Raw genomic sequence first — 16,569 nt, forward strand, 5'->3', positions numbered from 1 at the left:
GAGTGGCAGTTTGGTGGGTGCATGCCCCAGCACATCGGGTAGATCCCACCCTCCAACCTGCAAGAGATCACTCAAAAGAGAGAGGCATGGCTTGCCCTCAGTCTATTTATCCACTCTTGTCCACACTGACTGGGGGTGGGGGCATGGTTGAGGGTGTTGCCACTCCCAGTGCCTAAGTTCAGGTGTATCGTGATGTTGACCTTGTGAAGGTTGACCTTCACGTGCACCTAAGTGACTGTAGTCAGTGCATGCTCAGTCCTCTATATCCCATAGCTGTCCAATGTCTGCCTAATTCCTTTCCAACCCCTTTATTGTGGCATAGACAGCTAATTTTCATTTAGGGTACGCATTTGATGAAGACTACCTCTTTATCCCTTGTGTTAGTCTGGGTATTTCAGAGAAAAAAATCCACAGAAACTCATGTATAAGAGAGAATTTTATATAAAGGTTAAGTGTGCATCAAGAAAACATACCAACCCAGTGCTGCCTAAGCCCACAAGTCCAACATTAACCCATTAACCCATATGTCCGACACCAATCCACAAAGTCTTCATCTCACAAAACAGACGCAATGGTGCCGACTGCAGGAAGAAAGCCGAGTCAGTGAATGGCAGCATGGATAGGGGTCTCCACATGGCTGCTCCAGCCCCCAGGAGTAGGACCTACATAGGGGTAGGTCCATGTGGCTTCTCCTCAGGGATGTCTTGCAGGAAGTGAGCCTTGCCAGCTGAAGCAGGGAACTGGCTAAGGCAGCGGCACCCTCAGAAGGCAAGAGACCCAAGAACTCAAAAGGCAAGGCTCACCAAGCCATTTATCGCTCCGCCCTTCAATTAACCCCATATGTGTTTATTGGCCAGGTTGGCACAATAAACTAACTATGTCAGCTGAGGTAACCTGGCCAATAAACACATGTGGGATTAATTGAAGGGCGGAGAGATGAATGGCTCAGAGAGCCATTGTCTCTTGCTCTTTGATCATTGAACCAGTGTGTGACTGCCTTGCTTGTTCTTTGCCTCCATTTACAAGCTACACTACCTGTGGGACGGGTACCTGTGGACTGTGTTGCTGTAACTTGAGGTTCCTTCAAGACCTGCTTCATTCAGTCCAGTACATTCAGCTCTACTGGAATGTACATCTCTTGAGCTGGGAACTGCCAGACCCTGCCATCTGGCTGACTGTTGGTGACCTGCCTTGCTGTTTGCTGCCTGTGCCCAGATAGCCTGAATTGCTCTACAGAGGATTACCCGGCGGCCCTCAAGACTTGAAGGACTGCCAGTGTCTCACAACTGTCTCACGTGAGTGAGTTGCACTGAGCCATTTGTACTGCTTTATAATTTAATTAACTATTTATTCCTTATGTTATTATCACTCTATCTGTATATATATACAGATATATATATATATATATAAATTAGTAGTGTTCTGGTTTTGTTTCTTTAGAGAACCCTATCTAAAACAATCCCTAATCTATCTACCTATCACTTTCAGCAAGCAAGGTTGTGTCATATGCATATCAAAGGTTGTTAATAAGCCTTCTTCCTGATGCTGTGTTCTTTTTCATATAATGCAGCTGCACATAATTCCGTTTTTGTGATGATATGCTCAGCATGCAGACTGAATAAATATGGTGAGATGATACAACCCTGATGCACACCTTTCCTAATTATAAACCATACAGTATTCCCTTCCTCTGTTCCCACACTGCCTCGTGGTCCGTGAACAAGTCCTGCACGAGCACAGCGAAGTGTCCTGGGACTCCCATTTTTCTCAAGGCTTTCCATAGTTTGCTATGATCCACCCAGTAAAATGCCTTAGCATGGTCTATGGGAAAATATTAAATGAGATGTACTTCACTAGTAAATTAAATCCTGGAAGTTCCTAATGAGAGAGACTATGCTTCTCGCCCAGTAGTAATTGGAATATATCATCTAGATTCTAATTTATCCTCTTTATGATATCCTGGTTTATTTTGCAGATGCTAAGAAAATTCCTCATATAATTATCTGCTCAAGTAATCTAAAGGATCTAAAAAAATTACTTAAAAAGAGAAAATTTTACTAACACTAAGGATACTTAGGTCACATCACTAAAAAATTTTATGGCAAGATCAGTAGTGTCTTTTAAAATAAATGACAAATTAGACGTGTTTAACAACATATGGTTGCTTTTCCTTGACATATATGATTAAGAATATATCTTTTTTATCAAAATGTAAAATACCATCTGGCAGAAGTAACAATTATTCCATTGGCTTTATACATTAAATTAATTCACTGTACTTTAAAATGTAAATATTTTCCTATTTTTCCTTTTTCTTGAGCTGAGTCTATATTTATTTATATTACTCAAACTCTGCGTAGCTCAAAAACTATAATTAGGTATAATAATTAAAACTACTCTTGAATTTTCAGCAGAAAACAATGTGGCACTTAAGTTCTTTCCACACATTCCTTTAAAATTCAAATGGCAACAGCCTTTTCTGGTATTAATATCTGTAAAACTAAGCTACCTGAAAATGTACTGTTATAATTTCTTATTAGGGTCAAAGTCACCCTGTATACCTGAAAGAAGTTGCATGTATGTGTCTTTACTGCTCTACAAATAGGAAGAAAATTCCATAATAAGATGAATGCATTTTAAGTTTGTGAATAGGTATAGCTTTAGCAATGTTACCAACTGGAATCCTTCCTTCCTTCCTTCCTTCCTTCCTTCCTTCCTTCCTTCCTTCCTTCCTACCTACCTTACTTCCTTCCTTCTTTCCTTTTTTCCTTCCTTCCTTCCTGCCTGCCTGCAACAAATCTGCCTGATTCAGAAGTTACCAAGTAAGCAGAAAAGTTTCTCCCTGATACAGGGTATGTTACACATTCAATAATGTGAACTTTGGGCAATTTATGACATTAGAAAACGTATCAAGCAGTTCACCTTTCTGTGCACTATAGTGTTATCTAGTGCTATGTTGGGGGGGGGGGGAGGGCGGGCAAAAGAAAGAATGCTTTCAGCTAAAGAAATAGACTAGATACCAGTTGAGATGTGTCTACAAATGGATGCAATGCTAGAAGAACTCCCTTGTCTATACCAGAAAATTTGGAAGACAGTAATCTGACCAACTGACTAGAAGTAATCCACATTTGTGCCAATTCTAAAGAAAAGTGGTCCAACAGAATGCAGAAATTATCAAATAATAGCATAAATATCACACGTAGGTAAATTTTTCTGATAATAATTTTAAAAGAATTACAGCAGTAAGTACATTGACAGGAAGATGCTAGAAATTCCAGTTGGATTTAAAAAGAGGATGTTGAATAAGGAATATTGCTGATATCAGATGGGTCCTGTTTGAAAGCAAAGAATATCGGAAAGACGTGTACTTAGGATTTCTTGACTCTGCAAAGGCAGTCAACTGGGTATATCATTCCAAATTATGGATAACATTGCAAAGAATGGCAGCACTTCATTTTTCTCATGCAGAACCTACACATAGACCAAAAAGCAATTGTTAGACCAGAACAAAGGGATGCTGAGTGGTCTAAAATAGAGAACGCTAAGTGTCAGGGTTGCCTCCTTTCACCATACTTATTCAATCTGTATTCTGAGCAACTAATCTGAAAAGCTGGGCGATATGAAGAAGGACATGGTATCAGGATTGGAGGAAGACTTACTAATAACCTTTGATCTGCAGATGAAATCATCTTGCTTGCTGGCAGTCAAGAGAATTTGAGACACTTCCTGATGAAAATCAAAGGAAACAGACTTCAGTTTGGATTAAACTCAATGTAAAGAACAAAATTTCTACAACTGGACCAATAAACAACACTATGATCAAAGGAGAAAAGATTGGAGTTGTCCAGGATTTAATTGTGCTTGTATCTACAATCAGTGTTCATGAAAGCAGCAATCAACAAATCAAATGAACTCTTGCATTGGGAAAATCTGCTGCAAAAAGCATTAAAGAGTCAAGATGGCACTTTGAAGACTAAGGTGCATTGACCCAAGCCATGCTGTTTTTGATCATCTCAAATACATATGAAAGCGGGCTAATGAATAAGGAAGATTGGAGAAAAATAGATTCGTTTGTATAATGGCATTGGAAAAGAATATCGAATATAGTATGGACTGTCAGAAGTATGAACAAATCTTTCTTGGAAAAAGTACAGTCAGAAAACTTTTTAAAAGCAAGCATGGCAAGGTTGCATCTTACATTCTTTATTATCATTAAGGACCAAGTTCTATCAAGCATGCTTGATAAAGCAGTGAGATGGTGGCTGAACTAATGGGTTCAAATTGTGCAGATGGCTCAGGACTAAGAAGTATTTCAGTCTGTTGTGTTTGCGGCCACTTTGAGTCCGACAGCACCTCACAAGAACAAAAGGAGTCTGACGTAATTGGTGGAACATGCCCAAACATATAATACTTATGACTACTAGCTTCAAATTCAAGGCATTAATTATAAAACAAAGTTGATGGTTGCTGAAAATCATATGTAGAAGAATCATAATGGGATATAAGGTGAATAAACAAGTGTTGAGCAGTGGAATAGTTGCTTTCTGCTCGGCTGCTAACTGAAAATCAATGGTTCAAGTTCTTCAGCAGCTCCAAACAGTGCAGAACTTGTGCAGTCTTCTTCTGTAGCGATTACAGCATTATGCTACAGGACAATCTTACTCTGTCCTTGAGGGTCTCTCAGCTTGACTCAACTCCATAGCAATGGATTTGGGTGTTTTGTTTCACTTTTAAGGCAGCACTATCATTTTAATGTATAAAAACATATTATGTCATTTGGCACATCATTTTATTCCTGATAATTTTGAATTAAAATGTCCCGTGGTCACTGTTTCATAGAATCCTGTCCTTTGGCATTTTAGCAATAGACTGAATATTCTTTATCACAGTCCATGCCCCACTGCAGATCCTGGAACCCAAACATCTGACTCCCTTCCAGCTGGTCTTAGATGTCCTGAGTCAATCAAAAACTCCCGCCCACAAAGCTATGGATCGAGGTATAAACTTAGGTGTGCACTTCTGTAAATATATTAATTCATAAAAATAGAGGCATTGCCATAAGTACATATATTTATATGCCAATATATTGAAGACGTGGACAGACTTTGGGCCTCTGCTCAAGTCCTCCTTTAATGCAAGAACATTTTGTTCTAACAACCTGGCATTCAATGATGCTCACCTCCCAGCACAATCATTGAAGCCAAAATGGGTGCACAAGCAAATTGGTAAAGATAGCAGATGGTGCTCAGCTATCAAAAGATAGCGTTTGTGATCTTAAAAGCTTGAAGTTAAACAAGTGGCCATCCAGCAGAAAAACAAAAAGGCCACACAGACGGAGCACACCAGCCTGTGTGAATATGAGGTGCCAACAGGATCAGGTAACAGGCATCAGAAGACCAAAAACAAACAAACAAACAAACAAACAAACCATGTTGAGAATGAGGATGGTCAGAGCAGAGACCCAAAACCCATCTGTAGGCAATGGAACATCCTCTCACAGAAGGGCCACAAGGAAAGAATAAGTAAAGCACCGATGAAACACACACTATTCCTCTGCTTCCTTGAGGCTTCCTCACCCCCCACTATCATGACCCCAACCCTGCCTCTCACTGTGGGCTGGACCGGAGCATGTACACAGGTACAGATAAGAGCTCCGGACACATGGGATCCAGGTCAGATAAACCCCTCGGGAACAGAAATGGGAGTAGTGATACCAGGAGGGTAGGGAGAAGGTGGAGAGAGAAAAAGGGAAGAAACCATGGGGAAAGGGAGACAGTGGTGAGTGTAAGATAATAATTTATCATTTCTCAAGGGGTCATGAGGGTTGGAGGGGAAAGGGAGGATAAAGGATGAGCTGACCCTAGGGCTCAAATAGAGTGTACATGTTTAGAAAATAATGCTGGGAACATATATGCAAATATGCTTGACACAATTGATGGATGGGTGGTTATAAGACTTGCAAGAGCCCCCAATGAAATGATCTTTTAAAAAAAGTTCCACCCACTTTTTTTCCTTTAAAATGCACCTGCCCTCGTTTTTGGTTATTAACTTTGCATCCATATTCTTGGGTTTTGATTGTTTTACTAATGAAATTGGAATGCAATATAATAGCTCCAGTATTACCGGAAGAAAAGTCATTGCGGCGATTTTTATATAATCAGAAGAAAAAAATCACTGAGCTAAAGGCTGAGTGGTCATGCCTAAGAGCTGATAAATAATAATTTCCATGAAAAAATTTTAAAACCACACTTTCCATATTGGTAAGTTAGTCTCAATTATAGCATCTTTCTTCTTTTCTCTTTTTCTTTTAAAGAGCTATGGTCATGTATTTTCTCTTTTAAAAAATTAATGTTTCCTCAGTGCTGTGTGGGTGAACTTCCACAGCTGCACGTGACAAATCTTCACTGTCAGACACTGACCTCACCATAGCTGCCTGAATTTGAGGTAGCTGCTGATGCTTTTTAATACATTGGTGGCTCATGGATTTTATGCACAGTGATATCATTACCAGGAGCCCTAGTGGTGCAGTAGTTAAAGCACACAGCTGCTAACCAGAAGGTTGATGGTTCAACCCACTAGCTACTCCATAGGACAAAGATGTGGCACGCTGCTTCCCAAAAGATCTACAGTCATAAGACAATTCAAGCAGAGTGCTCCGTTCCTTCCAAAAATCAGCTCCTTTTATATAATGGCCCAGTCTGACCATTTTCACAAGCACGTTCATAGCTGGAAATGTAATTCTTTCTCGTTGCAGCTACCAAATCTCCATCCCTTTCATTTGTGTACCTTGTGAAACCCCCCCTCATTGTTTGCTAACGAGTGTGCACATTTCTATTTTCAGCACTAACCAGACCCCCTTCAGAATCTCAGGTCTAATTTTTATTTCCACATTTTAAGAGCAAGATAATGCAACAATGATTCCTGTTTTAATAATAGAACATATGAATAAAGATGAGAATAATTTGGGTTCTTTAACCCAGAAAATAAAACTAAGGGATGTATTCAAGTGATGTTATTTCAAGGAAAATGCTGAATAGTTATGGCCTCTATTCAATAGACAACAGGGAATGATGATTTATTAACTATCGAGAAAGAAGAAGTTCTCAGTTGTCCGTATGGAATGTGAGAGTTGTTGGGGCCTGAAAAGTCAACTCTAGGCCGTGGACACTCAGGGGACAGAATGGAATGGCCATGTAGGGTTTCTGAGGTACAAGTCTTCATGGAAACAGATGGTCAGCTTACTCCCCAGAGCTCTTAGTTTGGTTGAACCCCTGACCTCTTGGTTAGTAGCTCAGCACTGTCCCAATTGCACCACCAGTGCACCTGAGGACAGAATAGTTTAAAATGTTTCCACGGGGTGAAGGGAGACTGTGGACAGTGTAAACTGTGAAAATAAAAACAATTTATAAATTACCAAGGGTTCCTAAGGGAGAAACGAGGAGCTGATACCAAGGGCTCAAGTAGAAAGAAAATGTTTTGGAAATGATCATGGCAACATATGTACAAATGTGCTTGATACAATTGATGTATGATTGTTATAAGAGTGGGAAGAGCCCCCAATAAAATGATTTATTAAAATAAAATAATGAAGAGCTTCCAGTTCTTAGCTTTAAAGCAAAGTGCTAGCCACCTACAGTCCACATATCAATTAAGGAGTTTGTAGACAGAGGAAGTTAAAGTACCTCCTCTAAAATGATTAAGGGGTAAAGAGTGAAGACCGCGTGGCTCAGTCCTTGTACTATGACCTTTGGGAGGAGCTTAGAGGGTCGTTTAGAATCAAATGGGACTCCTGCCTAAGATAACTGGCGATAGCAGATCTCTACCAGAGGACCATATAGTAACACCTTGTTACTTCAGGGTTGAGAGAATATTGTCATTTTTTATTTGTTTCAACATGCAAAGTAATGCTGTTCATATACATTTTTACTCTTTGTGAGAATTGGAGCAAACATTATTTTAATTTTATAAAATCTTCAAATTGAAAAACAAATGTTGTTAGGTGTTGTCTTGTTGGTACCAATCATAGTTTTGTCCAAACTATGGATTCTTCTTCTACGTTATCATCCAATTGAAATAAAGCAGACATTGTGTGCAAAAAATATAGAAAAAAATTTTAATAAGCAGCTCCGGGGTCACGTGACTAAAATGTCAACGGCCCTCCCTAAGGAGGGGCACCTGAGTGCCTTTTCTCCTGAGATTTCAAGGATCCTGACTTCTCTCTGTCTCCCTACCACCACCGCTACTTCCCCTCAGTCCCCTTGGGGCTGGTCGGTGAGTTATGTTCTCCTGGATGGTCTTCAGATGTGCCACTAGTCTGTGGTGGAATTCAAATCACTTAACAACCTGCTGAAAGTCCTAGTGGCCATTTTAAGTATTAAAAAAGATATACCAAAATGTAGTTTATTATTTCATGTAGTTCATACTTAAATAAGAACAATCAAAGCAATACGCAAAACTACATTCTGTTATAAGAAAAATTTTAAATATCAATGAAAAAATATTTAGTAATACCTGACCAAAGCAATATAATTGCTATTTAAAGCATTTCCATGTTGCTTCTAGATTGGTGTGCTCACTAGAAATACTCATTCTTTGCTTTTATCTAAGCATCACCGGCTGTGTGATTTATCTTGAACCATCTTTTCACTGTAGGAATAGGATCCCATTCTTGGAGGAAGGCCAATTAGGCAGTAGTCATTATGTTTGTTGTATCGGAAACAGGAGACTTCTCTTCTCTGTTATATTATGTTAATCTTTGAAAAACCCATTCTGTTTCTACGGAGCTTACAGCAATTGTTCTGAAAATAGTTTTAGCTCTTTGAACACTTTCAGGAATTACATAACTCATTTATAATATCTTGTGGGAATTTGGAGCTTAACACAAAACTGGAAACGAATGATAGCATGTCATCCTCTGGATGCTTGCTGATTTTCACTTTATATGCTTGTTTACTGAAGTAACAAATGCAGATGAGTAAAATGAAAATACAAGCTTTATGAAGTGAATAAATCATTACTACAAGAACAGCTCCATCTATCTAATTGTTTATACCTATGGATGGAATGAGCATTCCTATGGGCACTTGGAAAATACTGATGCACAGAAGAACATTAAAAAGAGTAAGTAAGGTAAATTTGTGATTTCTGCAGCCACTCACCATAAAGTAAACCCTCATTACAAGTGCCATTTTAATAACCAGTTTGCCAAACTCAACAAAAAACTAGATAATGGGGCGGGGGGATTATAAAACGGTTCTGCCGAACTGGTGCAAACTAGGTGAAGGCGACCACTAATCTCGGGAGGCACTGCAGATTACTCGGATGTGCAAGATTCAGATAATCGAAGGGTAAATCACAGACCCAGCAGGGAGCCTTGGAAACGGGGATAAACGGACTGTTTAGATAATGAAAATGTTGGTCACAGAGTAGCACATGAGGCAGGGAGTCATAAACAGAAACCACTACAGGTTTCAGTAGGGACTCATGAAACAGAATGAAGCACTGCTCAGGCCTGTGCCATCTTCAGGATTGTTATGGGGAAGCCTACATTGTAACTACTGCGTCACTCCATCTGGTGAAGGGTCTTTCTATTTTTCACGGATCCTCTACTTTACCAACCGTGCTGTTCTTCTCCAGGTAATATGTCTCCAGGCTAGCTGTCCAGAGTACATGAAATGAACTCTTGTCGTCCTCACTTTGAAGGCGGTTGCTGGTTCTTCTGGTAGTCTGTTGAATTTCCAATATTCTTCGCCAACACCATCTTTCAAATGCATCGTTTCTCCTGTGGTCCCCTTATTCACTGCTCAACTTGCACATGCATGTGAGACTATTGAAAGTACCATGGGTTGGGTCAGGTGCATCTTAGACCTCAAAGTGACCTCCTGGCTCTTTAAAGAGTTCTGCTGCAGCAGATCTTCCCAGTGGAAGAATTATCTTGATTTGTTGACTGCTGCTTCCATACGCTTTGATTGTGGATCCAAGTAAAATGAACCCTTGGCAACTTCAGATGTTTCTCCATTGATCATGACGTTACCTGCTGCCCAGGTGTGAGGAGTTGGGTTTTCTTTACATTGAGTTGGGATCCACACTGATGGCTGCATTCTTGGACTTTTAGCAAGTGCTTCAAGTCCTTGTCTCTTTAGTAAGTTATGATGTGTTATATGCATATTGCAGGTTGCTAATGAGCCTTCCCAAATTATTCTTCATGTAGTCCAGCTTCTTAGATTCTTTGCTGAGAGTCCTGTTGGTGTAGTGATTATGCATTGGGCTGCTAATCACAAGGTCAGCAGTTCAAAACCACTAGCTATTTCATGGGAGAAAGATGAGGCTTTCTACTTCTGTAAAGAGTTACAGTCTCAGAAACCCACAGAGTGGCTCTCTCTTGTCCTAGAGGGACACTATGGGTCAGAATGGACTCAAAGGCAGGGAGTTCAAGTATTTGAGGTACAGATTGAATGAGGATGGTGAAAGGATACAATCATCAATACATCTTCCCTGATTTTAAATCATGCAGTATTATTTCATTCTGTTTGAGCAACTGCCTCTTGGTGAATGTACAGGTTCTATATGAACACAATGAAGTATTCTGGAATTTCCATTCTTCTCAAAGTTATTCATAGTTTATGACCCACATAGTTGAATATTTTGCATAGCCCATAAAACACAAGTAAACATTTTCCTAATATTCTCTGCTTTCATCCAAGATACTGAGTTTCTATAATTTTTTTAATTTTATTTTTTTGTGGTTGAGAATATGCCCAACAGAACATGTAATGTTCAACTGTTTCTTCATGTACAATGTAGTAATAGAGTCCATTCTTGAAGTATTTTTCTCACCCTCTTTTTTATTATTATTGCCCCCCTTTTTTTTCTTAGTTGCTTCTTCCACAGTAACAAACTCGTTGCCCTTTAAATGTCCTATCTAATCTCTGGTTGCTAGTAATTTGATGCATATAGGTAGATTTTTAAAGAGCACACTGCTAAAGGCAGATATATTGTTAAGGTAAACTATTATTTAGCTTTTTAGAACTTCAGAAGATATTTTTTGGCTTAAGGTTTAACAATTATCTCTGAAGAATCGTTTCAGGGGTTCATCTAGCCCCCATGGCTGCAGAAAGTCTGGAATCCATGAGAGTTTGATAATCTCTTGTAAATTTTCCCACTTTCAATCAGGATTCTTCTATAACATTTATAATCTTCTATAAAATGTTCAGAGATGGGAGCTAGGCACTGCTGCGTGTTTCTGGTCTCATGGCAAAAGAGGCAGTAGTTCACTGAGACAATTAGGCACACAGTTCATTTCCTACTCCTATTCCTTTTTCTAAATCATTTTATTAGGGGCTCATACAAATCTTATCATCATACATATATACATCAATTGCGTAAAGCACATTTGTGCATTAATTGCCCTCATCATTCTCAAAACATTTGCTCTCCACTTAAGCCCCTGGCATCAGCTCCTCATTTTTCTCCTCCCTCATGAACCCTTGATATTTTATAAATTACTATTTTGTCATATCTTGCCCTGTCCAACATCTCCCTTCACCCACTTTTCTGTTGTCCGTCCCCCAGGGAGGAGGTTATATGTAGATCCTTATAATTGGTTCCCAACGCTATATCTTTTGATAGCCAGGCACCATCAGCTTTCTTTACCACATTTGCTTATGCACCCATTTGTCTTCAGCGATTGTATCATAGAGGTGAACACACAATGATATGATTTTTTTGTTCTTTGATACCTGATAACTGATCCCTTTGGCACCTCGTGATCACACAGGCTAGTGTGCTTCCTCCATGTGAGCTTTGTTGTTTCTAAGCTAGATGGCCGCTTGTTTGCCTTCAAGCCTTTAAGACCCCAGACACTATGACTTTTGATAGCCGGGCACCATCAGTTTTCTTCACCACATTTGCTTATTCACCTGCTTTGTCTTCAGCGGTTGTGTCGGGAAGGGGAGCATCATAGAATGCCAATTTAATAGAAGAAAGTATTCTTGCATTGAGGGAGTACTTGAGTGGAGGTCCAACATCCTTCAGCTACCTTAATACTAAACCTATAAATATAGACACATAGATCTATTTCCCCATCCTCATGTATAAATATATTTGCATATGTACATGTCTTTATCTAGACCTCTATAAATGCCCTGTGCCTCCCAGCTCTTTCCTCTATTCTCTTTGACTTTCCTCTTGTCCCACTATCATGCTCAGTCCCCACCAGCATTTCAGGAATTCCTCTTGGTTACATTACCCTTCATCATGCCCTACGAGGCCTTTCACATACTCCTCACCACCGATTTGGATCATTGATCTCTGGGTTTTTGTACTTGAGCCAAAAGTCCACCATATTGCCTGCCAATAATAGCAGTCATCAGTGGTCTGTGATCTGACCTGCTCACTTTGGATTCATTCACCTGTGCGGTCACACATCGGACTTACTGATCTTTAATTCTTTCATCTCTTTAGTGCTCAGTCTGCCATCTTCCTCCTGATCTTTGTTTCATGAGTCCCCACAGCAACACAAGTCAGAAATTTTTAGGCTAACATCTGACCCATGGACTAGGAACCTGCCTAGACTTGGTCTTGCCTGCTTCTGCAACTGTGTGAACCATATTCTTGGTATAAATTTCTAAGATTCATTAGTTTTCCTCTCTAGAGAACCTAACCTAAGACAACACCTAACAAAAACCATTGAACTAAGAGTCTTTAGGACCAAAATATACTTTAAAATAATATCAACATTTAACACATTATCAAATTTTGTGTACTTTTTTATGTGAAATAACTTTATGAGGCTAGAATGTTAAAAGACTTGCTGGAATTATAATGATAACAATGATTTCTGTGCTGTGCAATTTACCTTAAAAATGTCCCCCTGATAATGTCCCCTGATAATAAGATGACATTGAATATGACTCAGGGCATTATACCAAATTTCACTTGGTTGTAAATAGTTGAGAAATTCAGTTGAAATTAAAAATAATTATAAAAGAAATATATACATTGTATATTACTTTGAAAGTATATTCAACTTTTTGGACTTGTCATTTTTAGACTCTATAGTGCTTTAATAAGTAATTAAATAGTAGATAATGGAACATATGAAAACAATTTAAGACCAGTCAAAACTACCAAGAACCAAACAAATTTTAAAAGCCAATATCCTTTAGTTACTTTTATTTATTTAGTCTTTTTATAAAATTTAATTTAACAGTTTATTTGGCACATAATTCACATATTATACAAGGCAGCAGTACAACCATCTTAAGAAGAGTTGTACAATTATCACCACAATTGATTTTAGAGCATTTTCTTCCTTCTTATACTCATTGTTATTAGCTCCCTATTTCTCCCCAGCCTCCCCTGCCATACCTTCAAAGAACCACTAATCCAGTTACTGTCTCCATAGATTTACCTATCCTGGATATTATAAGTAGAAAAACAAATAAACAAAAAAATAAAACTAACAATAAAGTAAAACAGAGAAAAACTTCAATGAAAATAAAGTAGAAAATATTAAAAACTAAAGCAAATATAAAATAGATCAAAAGAGAGATCAAACGATAAGGTGCCAAATTTTAACCTAACTGCATCTGCAATAACCCGGTTTCCAGTGTACTACATGATAGTCAGACTATTCACATCCCTGCTCTATGGTCAGAGGGGATTCACCAAAGGCTTACTCCACATGTGTTTCCTCTTCACTTAAAAAAAACAACTGAAACATAAAAGTTTAAAACTTAGTGACAAACCCCCCGCTCAAAAAAGTTAGTGACAACCCCCGTCCACCCACCAAAGTGACAAAGGCTTCCAGTAAAAGATAGCAGCCTGGACAGCCGCTTTACATCCACCCTCTGCAGCAACGATACGCAACATGAAAACCTGGAGCTCTGAATCTGCCGGGAAGGAGAGAGAAGCGAGAGGATCACTGACTGGGAAAATTAAAGGATGGAACTGACACACAGAGACCAGAAATATCAGTGAATTCTCAATGTATCAGCGACTTGACCAATGACCCCTCCCACCAGACAGAACCACCTTTGGATCGCCCTATTCGGAGAAAGAGAGAGCTTGACTACTCCCTTGCTGCCCACACCAGCTGAGTAAGTGAATGGACAGATACTTGGGACTCAATCTAGTCCCACAGAGATTTGTAGACTCCGTTCTATGTATCTCTGCAGCAATGAACACACACTGAGGGAGGGCAGAGCTGACTGGAACGAACAGGGGAATTGAACAAAAGGTAAGCTGAAATAAGCTTTAGACCCAAAGACAAGAGTGGAGGAGCAAAATAGACAATATTACAATACTAGTAAGAGATTTCAATACACTGCCCTCAAGGAAGGACAGATCAACCAGAAAGAAAAACAAACTAACAAAACACATAAAGAACTGGACAACACAATCAACTTGATCATATATGTACATGTATACTATACATATATATAAAAAATACCCCACCCAACACCAATATAATATGCATTCTTTTTCATTGTACATGGAACATATTCCAGAATGAACCATATATTAGGCCACAACGCAAGCTTAGAGTTTTAAATTAATAAATTTTAAAGCAGTCAGAGATCATAAACAATTTTCTCAAATCACAACACTAAAAATTAAAAATAAATAATAGGGAGATCCAGCAAAAAATAAGTCAATATATGGAAATTGAACAACACTGCTTAAAAAACCACAGGGTAATTGAAGAACTACGAAGTACTATGAAAAATTCTTCAACACAAATGAGAGCAAGAAAACAGCATATCAAAACCATTGGGACACAACAAAGGCAGCATTCAGAGGGCAAAGTATAGCAATAAACATATACATCAAAAAAGAAGAAAGAATTAAAATCAACAACTTATCCCAACAATCATCAGCAATTAGAATAAAAGCAACAAAATAAACCTTTAGCCAACAGAAGTAAAATAGACATAATAAAGCTTAGAACAGAAATAAATGAAATAAAAATAAAATTTTAAATCCTACAAAAACAATAGAAAAAATCAATAAGAAAAGAAATTGGAAAAGAAAAAAAACAACAACAAAAAGAAATTGGTCCTTTGAGATACAAATACACAATTCACCAAAGATGCCATCCAGACAGTGAACAAATATAAAGGAATGCTCACACAGTGACTAGATATTAGAGAATTTCAAATTTAAACAATAATTAGATACCACCTTACACTTCCACCAATAGCAAAATTCAAATAAAATAGAAAATAGCAAATATGAGAGAGGAGGTGGAGAGATGGGATCTTGTCGTTTCTGGTGGGACGGTGAAACTGCACAACCCCTGTGGAAATCTATTTGGCACTTCCTGACACACACAGGAACAGAAGGATCACTCTCCTAAGGATATACTCTCAAGAAACAAGGAGCAAAACAGAAATAGATACATACACACTCACATTTGTAACTGTAATTAAGTTATTTAACTGCCTGGGGTGTCACTGTGTGGGACAACAGAATAGTTTTAAACTTCTCCTTCTCCTCTTTCATCTTCTTCTTATTGTAACAACAAGAATCCTTGGTCAAACAGAATCTTAACATGGACCAAAAATCAAACCAAGCTTACAGCAGTGAGTCACTTACCAACTCATAGAGACCCTATACACCAAAACAGAACTCCCTGCTCAGAGTTGTCAATGTTGTACATCTTTACAGAAGCCAACTGCCACCTCTTCCTGCTGCAGATGGGCTGTTCAGACCGTCCACCTTTGGGTTGACAGCCGAGCATTTTGATCTCTGAGCCAAGAGAGAGCTCTTTACTCACACGGACCACTAACACATAAAGCAGAGCTACTCTCTTGAAGATGGTGGGTGGGGAATCCTGAAGCCCTTTTCAGAGTTGGTTGTGCTATTTTTGTTGTTGTTATTCTATAAAGTTTAATAAGGAACTTTCGGCTTTTAAATAATGCTCCACATGCTAGTTTATTGAGCTGTGAGTGACTGGGGTTTTAGAAGCTTAGAGTGGCCATCTAAGACACAACAATTGGTTTCTGTTCATATGAATCTAAAGATGATGAAGGAAATCAAAGGCGCCAAAAGGAAAAAGAAAAAGAAAGAAATTAATATCCTGGAATAATAAAGCACAGAAACCATATCCCCTTCTCATGAGATCAGAGGAACTAAACGGTGTCTGGTGACCACTACCAATCATTATGACCAGGGGCCATATTCATCCTTGGGCAAATGGGAGAAAAAAAATCTAAAACAAAACTCAATTTCCTCCTGGGCCTGTAGAGACAAAAGAATCCCCCAAGACTATTCCCCTAATATTATCTTTGAACTTAGAATTAAAGTTCTGTCAGCCAAATAATCTATTAGCTTATAAAGTGAACAATATTACACATGAATAATGGGTATTAGAAGTAATTATATGAGATCCACCGGTCAATATTCTTCCAAAAGCAAAGCTAAGAAGGCAGGGAGTGGAAAGTAAGCTTTCACAATGGAAACAGAGCAGACAGAATATAAATAATGAGAATGCTGAACTATTGCAAAAATTGTAACCAAGGCACAGAACAATACATATAAAAATTATTAAAACCTCAAAATACGCCC

Source organism: Tenrec ecaudatus, chromosome 13 (assembly GCF_050624435.1).
Source record: "Tenrec ecaudatus isolate mTenEca1 chromosome 13, mTenEca1.hap1, whole genome shotgun sequence".
Lineage (NCBI taxonomy): Eukaryota > Metazoa > Chordata > Mammalia > Afrosoricida > Tenrecidae > Tenrec > Tenrec ecaudatus.